The following is a 25331-nucleotide window of genomic DNA, read 5'->3' as shown; positions in this document are numbered from 1 at the left end:
GATATCTCAGACAGGGGGCTGATCTCCAAAATATATAAAGAGCTTATATGACTCAAAATCAAGAAAACAGACTACCCAATTAAAAAATGGGCAAAGGAACTTAACAAACACTTCTCCAATGAGGATATACAAAAGGTCCATAAACTGATGAAAAAATGCTCAATATCACTAGCCATCAGAGAGACGCAAATAAAAAACACAATGAGATACCACACTTTACACCAGTCAGAATGACCATCGTCAACAAATCAACAAACATCAAGTGCTGGCGAGGATGTGGAGAAATGGGAACCCTACTGCACTGTTGGTGGGAATGCAGACTGGTGCAGCCACTATGGAAAACAGTATGGAATTACCTCAAAAAACTAAAAATGGAACTACCTTTTGAACCAATGATTCCACTGCTAGGATTATACCCCCAAAATCCTAAAACCCTATTTCAAAAGAACTTATGCACCCCTATGTTCATAGCAGCCCTGTTTACAATAGCTAAGTGCTGGAAACAGCCTAAGTGCCTATCTGTAGATGAGTGGATCAAAAAACAGTGGTACATCTACACAATGGAATACTATGCAGCAGAGAGTAAGAAGGGACTCCTGCTGTTTGCGACAACATGGATGGGACTAGAGAGAATTATGCTTAGTGAAATAAGCCAGGCAAAGAAAGAAAAATACCATACAATATCACCTAATACAGGATACTAAAGGACAACATAAACAAATGAACTAAATAGGACAAGGAGAAGAATAACAGTCAATAGGGAGGAGGAGGAATGAGAGAAGGGAGATAAGTAAGGGAAGGATTTAGTCAAAGAACGTGTATAAATGACTCATGGACATGGACAACGGGAAGGGATATGATTGTGGGAGAAGGGGTGGTTTGGGTGGGGGGGAGTAATGGGAGAAAAATGGAACAACTGTAATTCAAAAACCAAAAAATAAAGAATAAAAAAAAATAGCCATGTCATGGAAAAAAAACAAACAGACATCTATTGATGACTGAGTAAAAAAGTTGTGAGATATAAATGTATAGCGAAATACTATTTAGCTTTTAAATAGAGAAATTTCTGGCTTTTGTCACAACATGGATAACACTGAAGGTATTATGCTATGTGAAATAAGTGAGAAAGAAAAATATAAATTCTGTCTGATATCACTTATATGTGGAATGTAAAAAAGCCATACTCCCTGGCCATTTTGGTTTGGTTGGTTGGAGCATTGCCCCCTGCACCAAATGGTCACAGGTTTGGTTTTGTTTCTGATCAGAGCAGATGCCTAGGTTGTGGGTTTGTTGTCGGTGTGTGTACGAGGGGCATCCAATTGATGTTTCTCACATCAATGTTTCTCTCTCTCTCTCTCTCTCTCTCTCCTGCTCTCTCACTCTTTTCCTCTCTCTAAAATAAATGGATGTATCCTCAGGTGGGGATTTAAAAAAATAAAATAAAAAGCCAAAACATAAAAACAGTGAGTATATTGCTGGATATTAGGAGCTGTGGGAGGCGTTGGTCAAAGGCACAAACTTTCAGTTAGATGAATTAGTTACAGGGATCTAATATACAGCATAGTGATTGTAGTTAACAATACTCTATTATATATTTGAAAGTTATTAGAGTACATCTTAAGGGCTCTCACCTCACCAAATAATGGTAATTATGTGAAGGGATGGAGTTGTTAGGTAATGCTACAGTGCCTATTACTACAATATTTAAGTGTATCAAATGAACACCTTTTGCACCTTAAACTTTCACAATTTCATATGTCAATTATATCTCGATAAAGCTAAAATAAAAATAATGACATTTTCTGAATTTATGCAGGTAAAGAATACATATCAAGTACACGAGATCTGTCCAGAAGGTATCCAGCTATGTAATATTAAAAATAGAGACATTTATTGAAGAAAATACAAGATACAAGAAACATTGTACATAAGACAATGACACCTCAGTCTCTTTCAAAGTAGGCACCTTGGGACTTTACACAGTTCTCCCAATTGCCATTAGCTCCTCTGTCGTATTTTACTGAATCTCATTGATGGTATGAAATCTCTTCCCTTTCAAAGGTGGTTTTAGTTTTGGGGAAGGGCCGGAAGTTGCAGGACACCAAATCTGGGCTGTAGGGGGGCTGAGTTATCTGATGTTTCTTCAGAAATCTCTGCATGAGACATGATGCATACATGGGCTCATTGTCATGATGAAGCTGCTAATCACCAGTTGCCCATAGCTATTGCCTTCTAAACCATATGAGTAGTTTTCATGGAGGAATGTTCAAGTTTAACACAAAATTTGATGCAGATTTGTCGCTCTGCTGTCTCAGTCATTTTGAATGTGATGGCTACACAGTACATATGCTTACTCAATGACATCTACCACCCCCATTGACTAGTACAGTGATGTCACTATTGTTCATGCATGCACATTCCAGCCCACTTTCTTTGGCTGCCAGGATACATTAAAGTGGGGCAAACTGTTCTCTTTATATTAGCAATGGCTGGACTTTCTGGACAGACCTCATATATAAACACTTTTTAAAGAAGTAATATGCAAATAAGTAAAAGTCAAATAACTAAAAAAGAAAGATGGGTAGAATCTATGCACAGGCAATTCACAAAAAGGGTAAATATAATTGATTCTTGTTAGTTGTGATATTTATGTTCTATGTAGCTTTTTGTATTTCTTACAAATAATTCATGTACTCTTTCTTTATAATGAAACACTAGCCAAAGGGTTTAACAATTTTATGACCCTGGGTAATGTGGCTATAAATTTGTTAGGCCTTCAGCCTCAATAAGGCTGTGCACTATGCTTTTATTTCATTAGGCATTATGTCATGAATCTACAAATTCTTTCATGTTTTACATAATTTCATTATCCATACAAGATGTTACGTTGCACCTTCTAGAACAGTGTCATATAGAGATCAATGAATTTTCTCTTCCTTTTTCTGGATACAATCTATAGATTCATTAACACAACTACACCAACAGCACTGTAACTCATGTTTGAACAAAGCTGATCTAACATATGTATTTTCTCTATAAGGTATATCATATTCTTCTTGCCCTTGTGAGCAGAAGACAGTGTTTCAGCATTGTGCTTGGGAGACTTTTTATATAGCAAAGTCATCATCGAAGGGCACAAAAAAAAAAGTTACAGTAGATAGTCTGCAGAAAGAAAACTGTTTACAGTAAGAGAGCTGAATGAAGAAGGCAGAAAACCACCTTGTTCCATGTCAGCTGGGAATATGCATCTACAATGTTTCAAATATGTTGGCATAACCGTGTTTTGATTTTGAAAAGAATGAGGAAATGGGTATGTGCAGAGACTCAGACACTGACTCAGTACTGTGGTGTGAGTACAGCATATAGTCTTTTTAAAAGGATCTGAAATGTGGCTGGGCAAGTAACCCATGTGCAGCTGGCCTTCCAGGAGAGACCAGGTTAAAATTGCAGCAGTGGATGTCCCTCCCTTTTGAACTATGAATACTTAAGGATTCTTGGAGCAACAGAGAGGAAAGGAAAGCTGTTGGGTCTCTGGCAGCAAGATGTGATGAGGTTCCACCACACCTGTGAAAATCAGATATTGCAATTCAACATGATATGCTTTCTATGGCTTGGGCATGAGGCTAATGAGTTTGCTACATGAGCTCAGACTAAGAGAAGAACATAGAAGAATGGGAAAACTGTTTGTTTTTTGTCCCATTCTAAACTTTTTTCAGCCATGACAAGCCATGCTGGATCTCTGGTCCCTTTCCCACTGAATCCAGCTGAGCAGGGAGAACAGAAATTTGAGCAATGAGGGCTTTTCTTGGCCCTGGCCAACTAAGCTTGCAAGAAAGCTGTAGGCTGCACAGGATAGAAAGTTCTGGACTGTGTCTGTTGCAAAGGCGGTGGGCTAGGAGTAAGATGGGAAATAATTGAGCACCTGGGATTCTTAGCAGTCAGGCAGACACCTCTCAATGAATACAGACTTCTGGGAAGAGAAAGGTGTGCCCATCCCCCACCTGCAGGATTTCAGGCACCACCTCAAGCAGGGAAATTCTGCAGAGCAGTCCTGCTAAGTCCAAGATTCCCCACTCAGTGCATTCTGCAAGGAAAAGAAAGAGAAATTCTAAAAGGGGTCATTCTAAACTTTTCTTAGCTGTGCCAAGCCAGGCTGGTTCTTCAGGTCTTTTTTTTCTGAAAGCAGCTGGGCAGAGATCATAAATTCATGCAACAAGGGATTTGCTGGGCTCCACCAGGCTTGGCCTACAAGCAAACCAGGTGTTGCACAGAACATAGTTTCAGACTGTGTCTCCGTCAAGGGCTGGGATTTATACAGCTGATATTTAAGCTCCTGAGCTACTTTTCAGTGAGGCAAAACTCTTCACTAACACAATCCTTTGGGAAAAGAAAAGTGTGTCCATCCCCCTCCAGCAGGGTTGTAGGCATCACCTCAAACAGGAAAACTCTGCAGAACAGTCTTGCCAAGTCCAAGATTCCACTGCTGAGTGAAGTTCCACAGGGGGAAGAAAGAGAAATTTTAAACAGGGACTCTCAATGTGTGAGAATTTTGGAGGATATTACCTGGGATCAAGAAAGAGAGCTTAGAATCATACTAACGTCTTAGTTGAGAAAGAAAGTTTAGATCACACCTGTGGTCCGATCTTGTCCTAACCCCAATGAGACATTCTTTTGATCTATCCCGTAAAGTCGAGTCACTGAGACCACTCCTGCAAAGGGGAAAGTTGAATATACCCATCTTGAACAAACAGTGAGGTCCCTTGAGAAACAAGAGCCTGAATCTCTGCAAAGACTGAAGGGGTTGGCTCTGAGTTGGGGCTACTCTTCCCTCACTAAGTGCCCAACAGAATGCAATTTCAACAAAGTGGAAATCTGTAAGAACTATTTCAACATACCTGGTTTTACTTTACAGACCCTCATAAAAAGACTCTGAAGAGAAACCAGGTAAACAGGGAAGGGTAGAAAGACTGAAAGAGGGAGTCCAACCCTAGAGAGCCTTGGCTCTTTACAAGGTGCCATTATCTCCAAGCAGAGAAGATATGACTCTTTTACACAGATTTACCTCTCACATGAAATGGACAGCTAACACTTCAAAATGTATTCATTATTGGAAATAATCTGGGACAGACCAAGATGTGTGGTAAAGAATTGGGGTAACACACCCACCATCTCCCTAAAACTATTAGCAGCTTCCCCTGAGAGAGCTCTAGGGGATCCATTCTCCTGATTGCACCAGAAGCCCTCTCAAAAACAGATGGTTTAGAGGCTAAGCTAAGACTAATGTCAGGACCACAGATAAAGGCAGGTGGAGGCGGTACCTGCAGTGCTTTCAGTCATTAGTTGACCAGCTCCTGGGTCTTGTGCTGATAAAAAGCCATCAGTGCAGAGTAAGGACCATCATGGACACAGCCAAGGCTGAAGGAGATAGCCACAGACATGGATCACTTGCAGCTTTGAGCAGGTTGCCTAGAGCCAGACAGGGACAGCATCTGACATGGCATACACTAGCTTCAGACAACACCAGAGCCATATCCAGAAGGAGAATTCAGCAGGCAAGCACTAATTCTGGCTGAAACAAATTCCTTTTTGTTCTTTTTCATTATTTGCATTACTTTTTATTTTGTATAGCTTTTTAACATTTTTGTTTTTCTTTAATTTTGTTTCTATTTTTTACTATTTTTATTTTAAAACTCATATTTTACCCATCCCTTTCTTACTCCATTTTGCCTTCTTCCTTCCCTTTCTTATTTTAATTTTAAATTTTATTTTATTTTTCCCTTTCTTTGACCTTTTGTAGTGCTTTCCTGTTTCTATGACTTACTCTTTGTTATTTCACTTTCCTCTAGCCTCTCGCAATCATTATTCTTTCCTTTAGCCATCCATATTATTTTTCTTCTTATAATATTCTTATTCTCTTGCCAACTTTATTAATCTTTGCTCATTTGTCAATTATATTGCTGTTGTTGTTGGAAGGTAATTTTGCTGGTGTGTTTCTTTTCTGTATTGTTTTTCTTGTCAACACTTGTACAACAGACTACAAGACATACTGGGGAGTGAGACTCCCAATAAGCCAAGTGGAGGGGAGAATTCACCAACTAACAGGCCAAAATCAAAACCCAAATACAACAGAAAAGTCCACATAACTTGCATAAAGGAAATTCCTAGAGCAACCAGCTCTGGAGTTCAAGGAGACTGCACCACTGAGTCACACAGAACTATTACCACATAAAGTAACTCCACAAAGACAGGAAGTCAAAGCAGATCAATCTAATATGTAGAAACAAACAAAAATAATCAGTTAAAATGGGGAGACAGAAACAACCTTCAATTGAAAGGAAAGGAGAAGTCCCCAGAAAAAGAGCTAATGAAATTGAGGCAAGAAATTTATCAGACATAGAATTCAAAGTAATGGTTATAAGGATACTCAATGAACTTAGTGATAACTATAAGGAAACCAGTGTGAACTACATCAGCAGGGAAAAGGACATGGAAACTATGAATAGAACCAGGTGTAATGGAAGAATACAGTATCTGAAATAAATGATGCAATAAAAAGAATTAGAAGTAGGCTAGATGAAGCAACAGATAGAATCAGTGAGTTAGAAAACAAGGCAGTAAAAAACACCTAGTCAGAGCAACAAAATAAAAAAAGACTTAAAAAGAATGACAACAATTTAAGGGAACATTGAGAAAACATGAAATTCAACAATATTCACATCACTGGGATAACAGATGGAGAAGAAAAGGAGCAAGGGATGGAAAACCTCTTTGAAAAAATAGTGACAGAAAACTTCATTAACTTGGTGAAAAAAAAAATTACACTTGTTCATGAAGCACAGAGAATTCCATAAAGATGAACCCCAAGAGGCCCACTTTAATAAACATTACAATCGAAATGGCAAAATTCAAAGACAATGAGAAAATCTTAAAGGCAATAAGGGAAAAGAAGCTGGTAACACAGAAGAGAGCTCCAATAAGGCTATCAGCTGATTTCTAAACAGGAACATTACAAGCCAGAGGGAATGGCACAAAATATTTAAAACAATAAAATTCAAGGTCATACAATCAAGACTACTCTATTTAGAAAGGCCCTCATTTGTAATGAAAGGCAAAATAATGAACATTCCAGATTTTAAAAAAGAAGACTAGAAGAATACATCTCCACAAAACAAGAATTTCAAGATTTCAAGAGATGATAAAGGGACTGATTTATGAAGAAGAACAAGAACAAGAAGGAGGAGGAGATGGAGGAAGAGGAGGAGGAGAAGGAGGAGAAGGAGGAGGAGGAGGAGAAGGAGAAGAAGGAGAAGAAGAAGAAGAAGAAGAAGAAGAAGAAGAAGAAGAAGAAGAAGAAGAAGAACGGATGAATGAATGAATGAATGAATAGGAGAAGGAGGAGAAAGGGAAGAGAAAGAAAGGGAAGACAAAGGAGGAGGGGGGAGAAGAAGGGGGAGAGGGGAGGAGGAAAGAAGAGAAGAAGGAGAGAGGAACACAGGTACAAAAAAAAAAAGGCAATGAATAAGTACCTGTCAATAATAACATTACATGTAAATGGATTAAGTGCTCCAACCAAAACACATAAGGTAGTTGAATGGATAAGAAACCATGACTTGTGAATTAGAACACGGTGGAGCAGTGAGGAGAGGCTGTGCTTTCTTGCTCCTGAGACCTGTCTGTAGTTTGGACTAATTGTAGACAGACCATTTCAGTTAACATCTGGATACTGGCAGGAGTTGAGCCTCGGCACTGCTGGATCAGAGAAGAACACCTTGGAGCGACTTGTTTGGTGAGGATAGCGGTGGATAAAGGGACAAGATGGGATTTCTAATTGGATTGGCTTCCTGAGCTGCGGCTGGAGGTACACAAAGATTTTTTAGTGACCCCAGGTCTCCCCAGAGAAGAATCAGGAGGAGAGTGGGGTTCTGCCTGCTGGCAAAGCCAGGAGTGGGCCAGGTGGCATCTGGCGCTGAGAGGCAAGAAACAGCGTACTGCTGTGTATGTATGAATGTGTTTTTCCTTTTTCTTTTTCTTTTTTGCTTTTTTGCGGAGAGGGGAGGAGAGGTTAGGGGTGGGACTAGATTCTTGAGGAGTGCAGGCGCAGAAGCACACTTTCCCAGTCTCCAACCTTCGCCCTGGGTCACATGAGCACTTACAGGGAGGTGCGTACATCTGTCTGCCAGCCCAGGTGTGCAACCAACTCGCCAGCCGTGGAGCCCAGTTGCCCCTCAGGCCCGCCACAACAGGCACAAAATCCATGAGCCAGCTGCCAGGCACAGACACCCATCTCTGCCGTGCTCAGCTGCCTGCGGCCCCACCCTAACGGGCGCAAAATCAACTCACTGGGCATGCAAGCCTCCATCCACAGGCACCCCTGGCCTGCCCCAATAAGCGCCAAACCAACTCGCCTGCTTATTGCCCAGGCGCTACCCGTGCACACCCCAGAGGGCGCAAGAAGAGCAGACAGCCGCAGCTCACAGCTGCCTACATCCACTGTGCACAGGTGTCTGGGGTCCTGCCCCAGTGGGCAAAAATCCAACTCCCTGGACATGGCTCCGCAGGCACAAGGCTAGCACACAGGCCACCGTGAGCAAGCACCCCGGCCTGCTCCAATAGGCACCAAACGAATGCCTGTTCCAAGAGGCACCAAACGAACACGCCAGCCACTGAGTACGGGTGTCACCTGGGTGCACGACCCAGCGGGTGCGAGGCTAGAGTGCACAACACCACTCGCAGTAGTACACCACTTCCGTCGTGCCCAGGAATCTCTGGCCCACCTCAATAGGCGCCAAACCAACGTGCCAGCCACTGCACCCAGGTGCCACCCGGGCACGCCCCAGTGGGCACAAGACAAGTGGGCCGGCCACCACACATAGGAGCCCACTGCCAACGCACACAAGTGATTGTGGCACGGCCTCAACGGACACAAAACCAACTCACCAGCCGCCACACATGGGCACAGGTACCATGCGGACCCGACCAAATGGACGTGAAACCAAAACACGACCCACCCAAACAGACCAACAAAAAACCCAACCACCGGCAAGTAGAGACCTCCCCCTCCACCGGAACAGGAGAGCAATCAGTCTGCCTTGGACCCACCGACCCTGGAGCGCAATGGGTCATTTCACCCGTGGCCTTCATGAGGGAATGCATTCGTCTCTGGCTGAGGACAAAGGACAGTGAAATGAACTAGAAACACTTTGTAGTAAGTTTTAGGTGCTGGCTCTTGAGAAACAGCTGGGAGAGCAGTGGACTAAGTCCCAGTATAGAAGCATCCAAGTGCTACGGGAGAAATCACTTAAGCAGACTGCTCCCCTCCAAGTGATGTCAACTGGAGACAGCAGCTCAACAACTGTATACAAGAAGTTCACACCATAAAGGCAGAAAATAAAAGCAGATAAATCTGAGAAGCAGAAACAAGACCAGTGCCCAAAATGGGGAGGCGGAATTACACCCCACCAAACAGAAACAACACTCCATCAAAAAGAAAAAAGGATTCCCAGATGGAAGGATAGACGACATAGAAGCGAGAAAGCTATCAGACATGGAATTCAAAATAATAGTAATGAGGAAGCTCAATGACACTACAAACTCAAAAAAACTATAACGAATTCCAGGGGAACTATAAAGAGCTCCAGGGAAGCTATAAGGAACTTACTAAAAACTACACCAGCATAAAAAAAGACATAGAAACTATCAACAAGAACCAGGAAGAAATGAAGAGTACAATTTATGAACTGAAGAACGCAGTAGAATCAATCAAAACCAGGCTACACAAAGCAGAGGACTTGATTAGAGACTTAGAGAACAACATAGAAAAAAATTCCCAGACAATGAAAAAAAATGAAAAAGACTAAAAAAGAGTGAAGAGGCTTTAAGAGAACTCCAGAACAACATGAGATGAAACAACATTGGAATCATAGGGATATAAGAAGGAGAAGAAGAGAAGGAAAGGATAGAAACTCTGATAGAAAAAGTAATGACAAAAAATTTTCCTAACTTCATGAGAGAAAAAGTCATATAAGTCCAGAAAACACAGAGAGTCCCAATGAATATGAATCCAAAAAGGCCTACACCAAGGCACATCAAAATTAAAATGGCAACATTCAAAGACAAAGAGAGAATCCTAAAAGCAGGAAGAGAAAAACAGCAAATAATATACAAGGGAGCTCTGATAAGGCTATCAAAAAATTTCTCAACAGGAACAATAAAAGCCAGAAGGATATGGTAAGAAATATTTCAAGCAATGAAAAACAAAGGCCTACAACCAAGAATACTCTACCCAGCAAGGCTTTCCTTCAAAACAGAAGGTGAAATAAGGAGTATCCCAGACAAAGGAAAACTTAAAGAATACATCTTCGCCAAACCAGCATTGCAAGACATGCTAAAGGAATGCTTTAAGAAAAAGAAGAAGAGAGAGGGAGAAGAACACAGGTACAAAGGGAAATGAATAAATACCTGTCAGTAATAACCTTAAATGTAAATAGATTAAATGCTTCAATCAAAGGACATAAGGTAGCAGAATGGATACTAAAACAAGACCCACATATATGTTGTCTTCAAGAGACACAACTCAAAACAAAAGATATACACAGACTGAAAGTGAAAGGATGAAAAAAAATACTCCAAGCAAATAGACATGAAAAAAACTGGGGTACCAATACTTATATCAGACAAAACAGATTTCACAGCAAAGGACATTTTATAATACTTAAGAGAACTACCATCAAGAAGATATAACCCTCATAAACATATATGCACCCAACATAGGTGCACCAAAATATATAAGGAAAATATTGGAAAACTACAAAAAATATATCAAGAGCAACACACTCATAGTAGGGGACTATAATACCACACTGTCAACAATGGACAGATCTTCAAAGCAAGAAACACGAAGGATATTGAGGCATTAAAAAATACTCTAGAAAAAATGGACTTAATTCATATATATAGAACTTTTCTCCCCAAAGAAGCAAAATATACATTCTTTTCAAATGCACATGGAACATTTTCAAAGATAGACCACATGATAGGACACAAAACAAGCCTCAACAAATTCAAGAAAATTGAAGTTATATCAAGAATCTTCTCAGATCACAATGCCCTGAAACTAGAAAGCAATCTCAAGGAAAAAAATCAAAAACATTCAAACTCATGGAGAATGAATAACATGCTATTAAATAATGGATGGGTTAACAATGACATCAAGGAAGAAATCAAAAAGTTTCTGTAAACAAATGATAATGAACATACAACAGCTCCAAACATAAGGAATACAGCAAAAGCAGTCCTGAGAGGAAAGTTCATAGCAATACAGGCCTACCTAAAAAGGATACAAAAATTTAAAATAAAAAATCTAACCCTTGAGCTACAAAAACTAAGACAACAACAACAAACAAAGCCCAGAGCAAGTAGGAGAAAGGAAAACATTAAGATCAGAGGAGAATTAAATGACATAGAGACTAAACAAACAATCAAAAGATCAACATAAGTAGGATCTGGTTCTTTGAAAAGATAAAGAAAACTTTAGCTAGGCTCACCAAGAAAAGAAGAGAAAAAACCCAAATAAACAAAATCAGAAACGAAAAAGTAGATATCATGACTGATATCACAGAAATACAAAGGATTTTAAGAAATTACTACAAACAAGTCTATGACAAGAAACCTGACAACCCAGATAAAATGAACAAATTTCTAGAAACATATAATATCCAAAAACTAAATCAAGAAGAAGCAGAAAGCCCGAACAAACCAATAACAACGAGTAAAATTGAAACAATAATCAAAGAACTCCCAGTACACTAAATCCCTGGACTGGATGGCTTCACAGGCAAATTTTACAAAACATTTATGGAAGAAGTAACTCCTGTCCTCCTCAAACTATTCCAAAAAATCCAAGAAGAGGGAAAAATCCCAAATTCCTTCTATGAAACCAGTATTACCCTAATTGCAAAACCACGTCAAGACACAACAAAAAAATAAAACTACAGGCCAATATCACTGATGAACATAGATGTTAAAATCCTCAACAAAATATTGGCAAACCAGAGCCAGCAACACATTAAAAAGATCATATATTATGATCAAGTGGGATTCATCCCAGAGATGCAAGGATAGTTTAATATTTGCAAATCAATAAATATAATACACCACATAAACAAAATGAAAGAAAAAAACCACATGATCATATCACTAGATGCTGAAAAGGCATCTGATAAAGTACAACACCCATTTATGATGTAAACACTCAGCAAAATGGGAATAAAGGGAGCATACCTCAACATAATAAAGGCCATAAATGAGAAACTCGAAGCCAACATCATACTCAATTGACAAAAACTGAAAGCATTCTCCCTGAAATCAGGAACAAGACGAGGATGTCCACTCTCTCCACTTCTATTCAACATAGAATCAAACAAAAATAAATAAATAAATAATAGGCATCCACATTGGAAAAGAAGAAGTAAAACTGTAACTATTTGCAGATGACATAGTAGTAAACATAGACTCCATCAGAAAGACTCCCTATAGAATCTACCAAAAAACTACTCGACCTATTAAGTGAATTTGGCAAAATAGCAGAGCTCAAAGTCAATATTTAGAAATTTATGGCATTTCTATACACCAACAATAAAATATTAGAGATAGAAACTAGAAAAAATATCCCATTTATTATAGGAACAAGGAAAATAAAGTACCTCAAGATAAATTTAACCAAAGAAGTAAAAGACCTGTACTCAGAAAACTACATAACCCTGAAGAAAGAAGTTAAGGAAGATACAAATAAGTGGAAGCATATACCATGTTCATGGATGTGAATAATCAACATCATTAAAATGTCCATACTGCTCAAAGCAAATTAAAAATCCAATACAATCCCTATTAAAATACCAGCAACGTATTTCACAGACCTAGAACAAGTACTTCAAAAATTTATATGGAACCAAAAAAGAGCTCAAATAACAACAGCAATTTTGAGACAAAAGAACACAATAGGAGGACTCACAATACCTGATATCAAATTATACTACAAGGCCACTGTAATCAAAACAGTCTGGTACGGGCATAAGAAGAAACATATAGGTCAATGGAACAGAGTAGAGAGTCCAGAAATAAACCCAGGCTTCTATGGTCAACTAATCTTTGACAAAGGGGGAAGAAACATAAAATAGAATGAGAAGAGTCTCTTCAACAAATGGTGCTGGGAGAACTGGACAGGGATGTGCAAAAAAATGAAACTAGACCACCAACTTACGCTACACACTAGAATAAATTCAAGATGGATCAAAGATTTAAATGTAAGATGTGATACCATAAAAATCCTAGAGGAAAACATAGGCAGGAAGATTTCAGATATACCACTAAACAATATTTTCACTGATACATCTCCTAAGGCAAAGTAAATAAAGGAAAAAATAAACAAATGGGACTACATCAAACTAAAGATTTTCTGTTCAACAAAAGAAAACATCAGCAAGATGAAAAGGGAACCAACTATGAGGGAAAACATATCTACCAATGATACATCAGATAAGGGATTGATCTCCGAGATATATAAAGAACTTACACATCTCAACACCAAGAAGACAGACAGCCCAGTTAAAAAAATGGGCAAAGGACCTGAACAAACACCTCTCCTAAGAAGATGTACAGAGAGTCCAGAGGCATATGAAAAAATGGTCAACATCACTAGCCATCAGAAAGATGCCAATAATAACCACAATGAGATACCACTTTACACCAGTCAGAATGCCCATCATCAACAAATCAACAAACAACAAGTGCTGGTGAAGATGTGGAAAAACAGGAACCCTAGTGCACTGCTGGTGGGAATGCAGACTGGTGCAGCCACTAAGAAAAACAGTATGGAATTTCTTTAAGAAACTAAAAATAGAACTGCCTTTTGAACCAGTGATTCCACTACTATGATTATACCTTAAGAATCCTGAATCCCCAATTCAAAAGAACTTATGCACCCCTATGTTCATAGAAGCACTGTTTACAATAGCCAAGTGCTGGAAACAACCCAAGTGACCATCTATAGATGAGTGGATTAAAATTTGTGGTACATTTACACAATGCAATACTATGCATAAGAAAGATAGAAGAAACTCCTGCCATTTGCGACAACATGGAAGGAACTAGAGAGAATTATGCTTAGTTAAATAAGCCAGGCAATGAAAAAAAAAATACCATATGCTATCACCGAATACAGGAAACTAATGAACAACACAAATAAATGAACAAAATTGAGTAAGAAACAGAGTAACTGTTATCACGGGGGAGGGGGCAGGAAGGGAAGGGTGTAAGTAGGGGAAGGGTTTAGCAAAGAAACTAATATAAATAACCTATGAATATGGACAACAGAGTCGAGATGGACCGTGGGAGAAAGGGTGGGCTGGGTTGGGGGTAGCAATGTGGGAAAAAGTGGGACAATTGTAAAAGAAAAACAATAAAAATAAAATTAAAAAAAAAAAAAAAAGACTTGCATTTATGCTGTTTCCAAGACTTCCACATCAGAACAAAAGATTTACACAGGCTAAAAATGAAGGAACAGAAAAAGTATTCTATGCAAATGGACATTAAAAAAAAAAAACTGGGGTGGCAATACTTAGAAAAATTTACTTCAAACCAAAGGCCATAACAAGAGACAAAGAAGGTCACTAGATAATACTTAAGGGAGTATTACAACAAGAGGCTATAACCCTAGTAAACATATATGCACTGAATATAGGAACATATAAGTATAAAAAGAAAATCTTGGAGGACTTCAAAAAGAGAAGTATAACAATCCAATCATTGTAGAGGATTTTAGTACCCCGCTGTCAACAATAAATAGATCTTCCAACAAGGCATCAACAAGGATATTGAAGCAGTGAATGACACTCTAGATCAAATAGATTTAATTGATATTTACAGAACATTTCATCCCCAAAAGCTAAATGTATATTCTACTCAAATACACATAAATCTTTTTGAAAAACAGACTACATGGTAGGACACCAAACAAGCCTTAACATATTGAAGAAAACTGAAATTATATTAAGCATCTACTCAGATCACATGATTTGAAACCAATCTCAAGAAAAAAAAAACTCAAAAACATTAAAATACATGAACCCTAAATAACATGTTATAAAATAGGTTAAAAATAATAACAATGAAGAAATCAAAATATCTAGAAAGAAATGAAAATTAACACACAATAACTCCAAACATAAGAGACACAGTGAAAGTTGTCCTGAGAGGGAAGTTTGTTACATTACAGGCCTACCTAAAGAATATAGAAAAATCTCAAGTAAGAGACTTCTGGCCAAGATGGAGGCCTAGACAGACATGTTGCTTCCCCCTCCACAACTAAGAATGAACAAAACTACCTCAAAACTAGCGACAACCAGAAGTTCCAGAAAATAAAGCTGTATGGAAGTCCAGTAAACAAAAATATAAAGAAAAAATACTCATCCAGACAGGTAGGAGGGGCGGAGCTGGTGTGGAGAGGATGCAGTGTGGTGGCGGCAGCAGCAGCAGTGACAGGTCAGTGGAAAGCACAGTCACACATTTTAAAAAGTAGGGAGGAACACCTGGGGAGTGCTCCAAGCACCAGACCAGACCACACAGCTCACAGTTCCAGAGCCAAGGAAAAGAAAGGCCTCATTGCTTCTGACTGTGAAAACCAGTAGGGATTGGGGTGGAGGAGGAAACTGCCAGTCTATCACTAGGGTCTGCTTGTTTAGAGGGCTCCCACGGTCCTAGAACATCCACGGGCCAAACCACTCTGAGAATGATGGCCAGGGCAACAACTAGATAGGAAACACTCCCATATGTAAGTGAGAGAAGTGCCTGGAAAAGGGGCAACTGTTGAGCTAGTGGCACTGTTCCCTCTCAGACACCTCCCCCACATAGAGCGCCACAACATGGTGAAATGGATCGCCCCATACTGATGAATACCTAAGGCTCTGCCTTTTGCAACATAACAGGTATGACAGCTCTACCTAAGACACAGACGCAAACAAACACAAGAGCCTCTCAAGATAAGGAGACAGAGAAGTATGGCCCAAAAGAGGAAATGGAACAAGGTTACAGTGGGAGAACTAAACAACGAGGAGATAGCCAACCTAACGGATGTAGAGTTCAAAACACGGGTGATAAAAATGCTCACAGGATTGACAGATATACTTAACTATGGCAAATGCATAAGGGAAGAAGTGAAGGCTACGCGAAATGAAATGAAGAAAAATCCACATAAAACCAATGGTGAAGAGTAAGAAACCAGGGTTCAAATCAATGAATTGGAACACGAAGAAGAAAAAAACAGTTAACCAGTACAGACTGAGAAAACAAGATTTGAAAAAAAGAATGAGGAGAAGCCTAGGAATCTATCGGACAACTCTAAGTGTGCCAACATCTGAAACATAGGGGTCCCAGAAGGAGAAGAGGGAGAGCAAGAAATTGAAGCTTATGTTGAAAAACAATGAAGGAAAATTTCTCAAATTTGGTGAAGGAAATAAACATACAGATCTAGGAAGCACAGAGAGTCCCAAACAAGCTAGACCCAAAGAGGACCACACCAAGACACATTATAATTAAAATGCCAAAGGTTCAAGATAAAGGAGAATCTTAAAAGCAGCAAGAGAAAAGCAGAAAGTTACCTACAGAAGTTCCTATAAGACTATCAGTTGATTTCCTTAAAAAAACTTAGCAGACAAGAAGGGACTGGCAAGAAGTATTCAAAGTAATAAAAAGGAAGGACCTACAACCAAGATTACTCTATCCAACAAAGCTATCATTTAGAATGGAAGGGCAGACAAAATGCTTCCCAGACAAGGTAAAGCTAAAGGAGTTTATCATCACCAAACCATTATTATATGAAATGTTAAACGGATTTATTTAAGAAAAAGAAGATGAAAACTATGAACATTAAAATGACCAACATCTCACAACTAACAACAACTGAGTCTAAAAATGAAAAACAATATTCAACTAAGAAAACCAGAATAGGAACAGAATCATAAGCATGGAGATCATTTGGAGGGTTATCAGCTGAAAGGGGGGAGGGGGGAAATTGGGAAATGATGCAGGGATTAAGAAGCGTAATTGATTGGTACAAAATTGGGAGAAATTAAGAATAATATAGGAAAGGGTGAAGCCACAGAACTTATATGCACAACTCATGGACATCCACTTAGGGAGGTGAGATTGCTAGAGGGATGGGGAGTACTATGTTCAGGAATGCAAAGTGAAAAAATATGGGACTACTGTAACATCATAATCAATAAAATATACTTAAAGAAAAGAAAGATCTCAAATAAGAAGCTTAACCTTATATCTACAAGAACTAGAGGAAAAATAACAAAGAAAGACCAAAGCAAGTAGGAGGAAGGAAAAAATCAAGATCAGAGCAGAATTAAATGACAAAAGACTAAAAATAAAGAACCCAAATGCTCAATGAATCCAGAAACTTTTTCTTTGAAAATATAAACAGAATTGACAAACTTTTAACCAGACTTATCAAGAAAGAGGAGAGGTAACAATTGATAACACTGAAATACAAAGAATTGAAAGAAATTACTATGAACAACTCTATGCCAAAAAAAAAGTTGGACAACCTGACTAAAATGGATATATTTTTAGAAACACAAATCTTCCAAAACTTAACCAGGAAGAAGCAGAAAACCTGAATGGATCAATAACAACTAGCAAAATTGCAGAAGTAATCCAAAAATTCCTGCACATAGAAGCCCTGGACCAGAGGGTTTCACAGGTAAAATTCATCAAACATTCAGAGAATACATACCCTTCGCAAACTATTGCAAAAAAATTCAGTTGGAGGAACAACTCCCAAACTCTCTTTATGAAGCCAGTATTATCATAATTCCAGAACTGGGTAAAGACACAACAAAGAAAGAAAATTATAAGCCAAAATATCTGACAAAATATTAGAAAAACAGATATAACAGTACATTTTAAAAAGTCATACACCATGATCAAGTGAGATTTACTCCAAGGATGCAAGGATGGTACAATATTGGCAACTGATTATGTGTAATACTTCATATAAACAAAATAAAGGACTAAAAACACATGATCATATTAATAGATTCTGGAAAGGCATTTGATAAAATCCAGCACACATTTATGATAAAAACACTCAGCAAAGTGGGATTAGAGGGAGTATATCTCAATATAATAAAGGCCATATATGAAAAATCTACTGCCAAATCATACTCAATGGGGAAAAAAATGGATGTGTTTTCTTATGATCAGGAACAAGACAATGTTGTCCACTTTCACCACTCTCATTTAATATAGTTCTGGAAGTCATATCCACAGAGATCAGAGAAGAAGAAGATATAAAATGCATTTAAATTGGAAAGGAGGAAGTAAAATTGTCATTATTCACAGACAATGATAGAGTACATAGAAAACCCTATAGGCTCCACCAAAATATTACTCAACCTAATAAGAGAATTTGGCAAAGCAGCAAGATTGAAAGTCAATGGCATTTTTGTATATCAACAGTGAACTATCAGAAAGAGAAACTAAGAAAACATCTAATACACTATAGCAACAACAACAAAAAATAATGTACCTAGGAATAAATTTACCCAAAGAGATAAAAGGCCTATACTTGGAACACTGAAGAAAAATATTAAGGAAGACATCAATAAATGGAAGCATATACTATGTTCATTGGTTGTAATAATTAACATCAATAAAATGTCCGAACTACTCAAAGCAATCTATAGAATAAATGCAATTCTTATTAAAATGACAATGGCACATTTCACAGATCTAAAACAGTTTTCCAAAATATGTATATGGAATGATAAAAGACCTCAAATAGCCTCAGCAAGCTTGAGAAAGAAGAACAAAGGTGGAGGGGTCACAATACCTGATAGCAAACTATAATAAAAGGTCATTGTAATCAAAACAGTCTGAACCTTGCATAAGAACCAACACATGGATCAATGGAACAGAATAGAGAGCTCAAAAATAAACCCAGGTCTATATGGTCAACTAGTATTTGACAAAGGGAGAAAGAACATAAAATGGAGTGAGAAGAGCCTCTTCAACAAGTGGCGCTGGAAGAACTGGACAGGGACGTGCAAAAAAATGAAATTAGACCACCAACTTAGACCATAAAGCAGAATAAACTCAATTGGATAAAAGACTTAAATGTAAGGCGTGACACCATAAATGTTATAGAGAAAAATGCAGAAAATTTTCAGATATCCCATGAAGCAATATTTTTGTTAATATACCTTCTAGGGCAAGGAAAATAAAGGAAAAAATAAACAAATGGGCCTATATCAATCTAAAAAGCAACTGCAGATCTGCCCCTTACAACATAACAGGAGTGACAGCTCTCCCTAAGACACAGAGGCAAACACACACAGGAGACTTCCGGCCAAGATGGAGGCCTAAACTGACACACTCCGTCTCACTCCACAACTAAGAAGAAATACAACTACTGCAAAACCATAAATAACCAACATATGAAGTTATAAAAACTGGTGCTCATCCAGACAGGCAGGAAGGTGAATTTGGGGTGGAGAGGTCAAGCTGTGCTGGCTGTGGCAAAAGTGGCAACGGTGGCACAACAGTGGTAAGCACAGACACCTGTATTTAAGGGGAGGTGAGAAGCACCTGGGTAGAATCTCCAGCTGCAGGCCAGACCTGTCAGCTTGTGATTCCAATGCTGGGGAAGGCAGACCGCCATTGCCTTGGACTGTGAGGCCCAGAGGGGTGTGGATGGAGGAGGAGGCTCTCGGGCTCTCAGTGGAGAGTGAACAGCAGTAATCCATCTTGGACCCACACCCCCACACAAAATGCCACAGTGTGGTGAGAAGAGTCACTAGGTAGTGATGAGTGCACAGAGCTCTGCCTGCTATAGTGTAGAAGTTGTGACAGCCCCGCCCAGGAAGCAAAGGGAAACACAAAACTGTCAGGATGGCACAGATCATGATAGAGACCTCTGCGACGCAGCTGACCAGCCAGCAAATATCTAATCTAACAAAGCGGCAGATAGAAAATCTTTCTGAGGCACAGTTCAGAGCTTTGGTTATAAGAAAGCTTACAGACCTAACAGTAGACCTCAAGCAAGACAGGAAAAGAATGAAGGCTAGTCCGCTGAAATGAACAAAAAATCATACAAAACTAGTGGTGACAGAAAGAAAACTAGGGATTAAATCAACAAATCGAAACATAGGGTAGGAACAGGTAGTCAACCTGTGCAGGCAGAGGAAATGAGAAGTGAGGTAAATGAGGAGAGGCTAAGAAAGCAATCGGACAGCTATAAGCGGGCCAACATCCAAATCATAGGGTTGCCAGAAGGTGAAGAAGAATTAGAAATTGAAAACTTATGTGAAAAAATAGTGAAGCAGACCTTCCATAACTTGGGGAAGGAAATAGACTTACAGGTCCAGGAAGCGCATAGAGTTCCAAAAAAAAAAAAAAATAATAACAAAAACAAAAACAAAAAACAACAACAACAAAAAACAAAACTGGACCCAGGGAGAACCACAACAAGACACATTATAATGAAAATGTCAAAAATTAAGGAAAAAAAAAAGAATAAAAGAATTAAAAAATTAAGGATAAAGAGAGAATCTTAAAAGCAGCAAGAGAGTAGAAGAGAATTACGTACAAAGGGGTCCCAATAAGACTATTAGCTGATTTCTCAAAAGAAACTCTGCAAGCAAGAAGGGACTAGCAAAAAATATTCAAAGTAATGAAAAGCTAAAACCTACAACCACAATTACTCTATCCAGTAAAGCTATCATTCAGAATAGAAGGGCAGAGAAAGTGTTTCCAGGACAAAGTAAAACTGAAGGAGTTCATCAGATTGAAACCACCATTATATGAAATGTTAAAGGGACTTGTTTAGGAGAAAGAGGGTAAAACTATAAACATTAAAATGAAACCTATATCACAACAACCAACAACAGAATTTACGGAGTTCACCACGATCAAGTGGGATTCATCCCAGGGATGCAAGGATGGTTTAATATTCGCAAATCAATAAATATATACATCACCTAAAGAAAATGAAAGAAAAAAAATCACATGATTATATCAATAGATGCAGAAAAAGCATTTAATAAAGTAAAACACCCATTTATGATGAAAACACTCAGAAAAATGGGAATAGAGGGAGCATACCTTAACATCATTAAAACTGTATATGAGAAACATGAAGCCAACATCATACTCAATGGACAAAAACTGAAAGCATTCCCCCTGAGATTAGGAACAAGACAAGGGTATGTATTCTCTCTACACCTATTGAACATAGTGTTGGAAGTCCTAGCCATAGCAATCAGACAAGACAAAGAAATAAAAGGCATCCAAATAGGGAAAGAAGGAATAACACTATTATATGCAGATGACATGATAGTATACCCAGAAAACCCTATAAACTCCACTAAAAGACTACTCGATATAATAAGTGAATTTGACTAAATAGCAGGGTACAAAATAAATATACAGAAATCTAAGGCATTTCTGTATACCAACAATAAAATATCAGAGACAGAGACAAAAAAGAAAATACCATTTACTATAGCAACAAGAGAAATAAAGTACCTGGGATTAAACTTAACCAAAGAGATAAAAGATGTGTACTCTGAAAATTATGTAATATTGAAGAAAGAAATTAAGGAAGATACAAATAAATGGAAGAAAATACCATGCTCTTGGATGGGAAGATCAATATCATCAAAATGGCCATACTATCCAAAGCAATTTACAAATTCAATGCAATCCCTATTAAAACACCAATGACATATTTCACAGACCTAGAACAAATACTCCAAAAACTCATATGGAGCCAAAAAAGACCCCGAATAGCAAAAGCAATCTTGAAACAGAAGAACACAGTAGGAGGAACCACAATTCCAGAAATCAAACAATATTACAAAGCCACTGTGATCAAAAGTCTGGTACTGGCATAAGAACAGACATATAGATCAGTGGAACAGAATAGAGAGCCCAGAAATAAATCCAGAAACATACGGTCAACTAATATTTGATAAAGAAAGAAGGAACATAAAATGGAGTGAGAAGAGACTCTAACAAATGGTGCTGGGAGAACTGGACAGGGGCGTGCAAAAAAATGAACCTAGACCACCAATTTACACCACACACGAGAATAAACTCAAAATGAATCAAAGACTTAAATGTAAGCCATGACACCATAAAAGTCCTAGAGGAAAACATGGGCAGAAAAATTTCAGATATCTCACATAACAATATCTTCATGGATACATCTCCTAAGGCAAGAGAAATAAAGGAAAAAATAAACAAATGGGACTACATCAAACTAAAAAGGTTCTGCTCAGCAAAAGAAAACATCAGCAAGATGAAAGGGAAACCAACCATATGGGAAAACATATTTGCCAATGCTATCTCAGACAGGGTACTGCTCTCCAAAATATATAAAGAGCTGATACGACTCAACATCAAGAAAACAGACAATCCAATTAAAAATGGGCAAAGGAACCAAACAAACACTTCTCCGAAGAGGACATACAGAAGGTCCATAGACACATGAAAAAATGCTCAAGAACACTAGTCATCAGAGAGATGCAAATAAAAACCACAATGAGATACCACTTTACACCAGTCAGAATGGCCATCATCAACATATCAACAAACAACAAGTGCTGGCGAGGATGTGGAGAAACGAGAATCCTACTGCACTGCTGGTGGGAATACCGACTGGTGCAGCCACTATGGAAAACAGTATGGAATTACCTCAAAAAACTAAAAATGAACTGCTTTTTGAACCAGCGATTCCACGGCTAGGATTATGCCCCCAAAATTCTAAAACACTAATTCAAAAGAACTTATACACCCCTATGTTCATAGCAGCACTGTTTTTTGTAGCTAAGTGCTGGAAACAGCCTAGTGCCCATTTATAGATGAGTGGATCAAAAAACAGTGGTACATTTACACAATGGAATACTATGCAGCAGAGAGAAAGAAGGAACTCCTGCCATTTGCGACAACGTGGATGGAACTAGAGAAAATTATGCTCAGTAAAATCAGCCAAGCAAAGAAAGAAAAATACCATATGATATCACCTAATACAGGAAACTAAAAAGCAACATAAACAAATGAACTAAATAGGACAAGGAGCAGAATAACAGTCAATAGGGAGGAGGTGGAGGGAGAGAAGGGGGATAAGTAAGGGAAGGATTTAGTCAACGAACGTGTATAAATGACTCATGGACATGGATAACAGGAAGGGATATGATTGTGGGAGAAGGGGTGGTTTGGGTGGGGGGGAGTAATGGGGGAAAAATGGGACAAGTGTAATTGAAAAACCAAAAAATAAAATCTATAAATATGTTAATTAATTTTAAAAAAAGAAGCTAGCGAGTTAAAATAAAGCCAAACTAAGTAGGCAAAGACAGTGAGAAAAGAATTCTAGGTAAGGGGAAAATTTTGGGGAGAGGTCAGCAGGGAGGGGTAAAGGGGGAAAGGGAGGGAGATATTACAGGAATTAAGAATCATAGGAGGGAGTGGAGTAGATAGGAAGATGTTGGGAAGAACTATATGCACAAACAATTGGCATGGACTAAGGGGGGCGGACAACTGGAGGGAAGGGCGTCACTGGGTGGAGGGGAAGAGAGGGAAAAGAAATTGGGACAGCTGTAACAGCATAATCAATACAGTATTTACTCACTTATTGTGGGTATTACATTCTAGACCCCCTCACAAAGTAAGAACCTTATATTTATTCCACACCCTTAAACCTATGTAACTTTAACAACATATATATACAGTACCACAAAATTCCACGATATAGTGAAAAATCCACTATAATTAATTAAATATAATATTTTTATAATCCCGCGATACAGTGAGCTCACGATAAGTGAATGGCGACATATAGAGGGACTACTGTAAAGCATATTAAAAATAAAAATAAAAAGCAACCGCACAGCTAAAGGAACTCATAGAAATTAAAAAGCAACCAACGGTATGGGAGAACATATTTGTCCACAATACAGTGGACAAGAATTTAATCTCCAGAATTTATAACGAACTCACAACTCAACACCAGAAAGACAAATAATCCAATTTAAAAATAGGTAAAGGACCTAAAAAGACTCTTCACGGAGGACATTCAGAGGTCCCATAGACAAATGAAAGGATGCTCAACATGACTAACCATCAGGTAGATGCAAATTAAAACCACCATGAGATACCAACTCACACTGGTCAGAACGGTCATCATTGCTCTCTCTGCAGATGTACTCATGGTGGCGGCAGCAGGTGCACTATCAATATACAGAATGACACTGGGAAGTTCATGGATCTGTAGGTGCTGTGGAAATGCTCCACAGCAACAGCATCTTTGGCGCCAGGGCCACGCGTCCATCCAGATGAACGTGGCGGAGGGTGATAAAGTGACAGCCAGGTTCAACTGCTAGTTTAAAACCTACACTATGTGCAGGGCTATTCACAAGATAAGCCAGTTGGATGAGTCCATTCTTTGACTGGCCAAGGCCAACAGCATCATGTCCAAGAGCTTCCGACTGGATGGCATCACAGATGTAAAATTTTACATAAATAAATAGTGAACCCCCCTCCCCCCAAAAAGAATAGCTATCATTAACAAATCAACGAACAAGTGCTGGCAATTATGTGGAGAAAAGGGAACCACTGTTGGTGAGAATGCAGATCAGTGCAGCCACTGTGGAAAACAGCATGGAATTTCCTCAAAAAACTAAAAATGGAATTGCCTTTTGATGCAACTATTCTATGTTGAGAATATACCTAAGGAATTAAAAAAATACCAATTTAAAAGAATTTATGCACCCCTATGTTCATAGCTATTTACAGTAGCCAAGTGCTTGAAACAGCCTAAATGCTCATCAGTAGGTGAATGGATTAAAAAATTGTGGTACATTTACACAATGGATTGCTGCCCAGCAGAGAAAATGAAAGAATTATTACCTTTTCTGACAACGTGGATGGAACTGGAGACTATTATGCTTAGTGAAATAAGCCAGTTGGTGGAAGACAAATACCATATGATCACACTTATACAGGGCATCTAATTAACAAAATAAACTAATGATCAAAATAGAACTAGAGGCATAGCATCATGGAGTAACCTGATAGCTGTAAGAAGGGAGGAAAGAAGTGGGGACTGGTTGAAAGAAGGTGAAGAGATTAGTCAAGGAACTATGGACTAATATATGAAGGACCCATGGACATGGAGAACTGTGTGGAGACAGGCTATGGTAGTGTGAGGCAGGCTAGGTGAAAAGGTAGAAAGGGATAAAAATTGGGAAAACTGTAGTAGCATAAACAAT

The 25331-nt window shown here is 38.6% G+C and overlaps 1 pseudogene; it reads left to right on the top strand.

Annotated features, from left to right (window-relative positions):
* The first annotated feature begins 8980 nt into the window (after positions 1–8980).
* On the top strand, positions 8981–24590 carry LOC149991157 (small ribosomal subunit protein eS21 pseudogene; annotated as a pseudogene).
* The last annotated feature ends 741 nt before the right edge of the window (positions 24591–25331 follow it).

Source organism: Furipterus horrens, unplaced genomic scaffold (assembly GCF_987537825.1).
Source record: "Furipterus horrens unplaced genomic scaffold, mFurHor1.1.pri manual_scaffold_17, whole genome shotgun sequence".
Taxonomy (NCBI): Eukaryota; Metazoa; Chordata; class Mammalia; order Chiroptera; family Furipteridae; genus Furipterus; species Furipterus horrens.
Note: the sequence above shows the minus strand (reverse complement) of the source record. Positions and strands in the feature narration are given on the sequence as shown.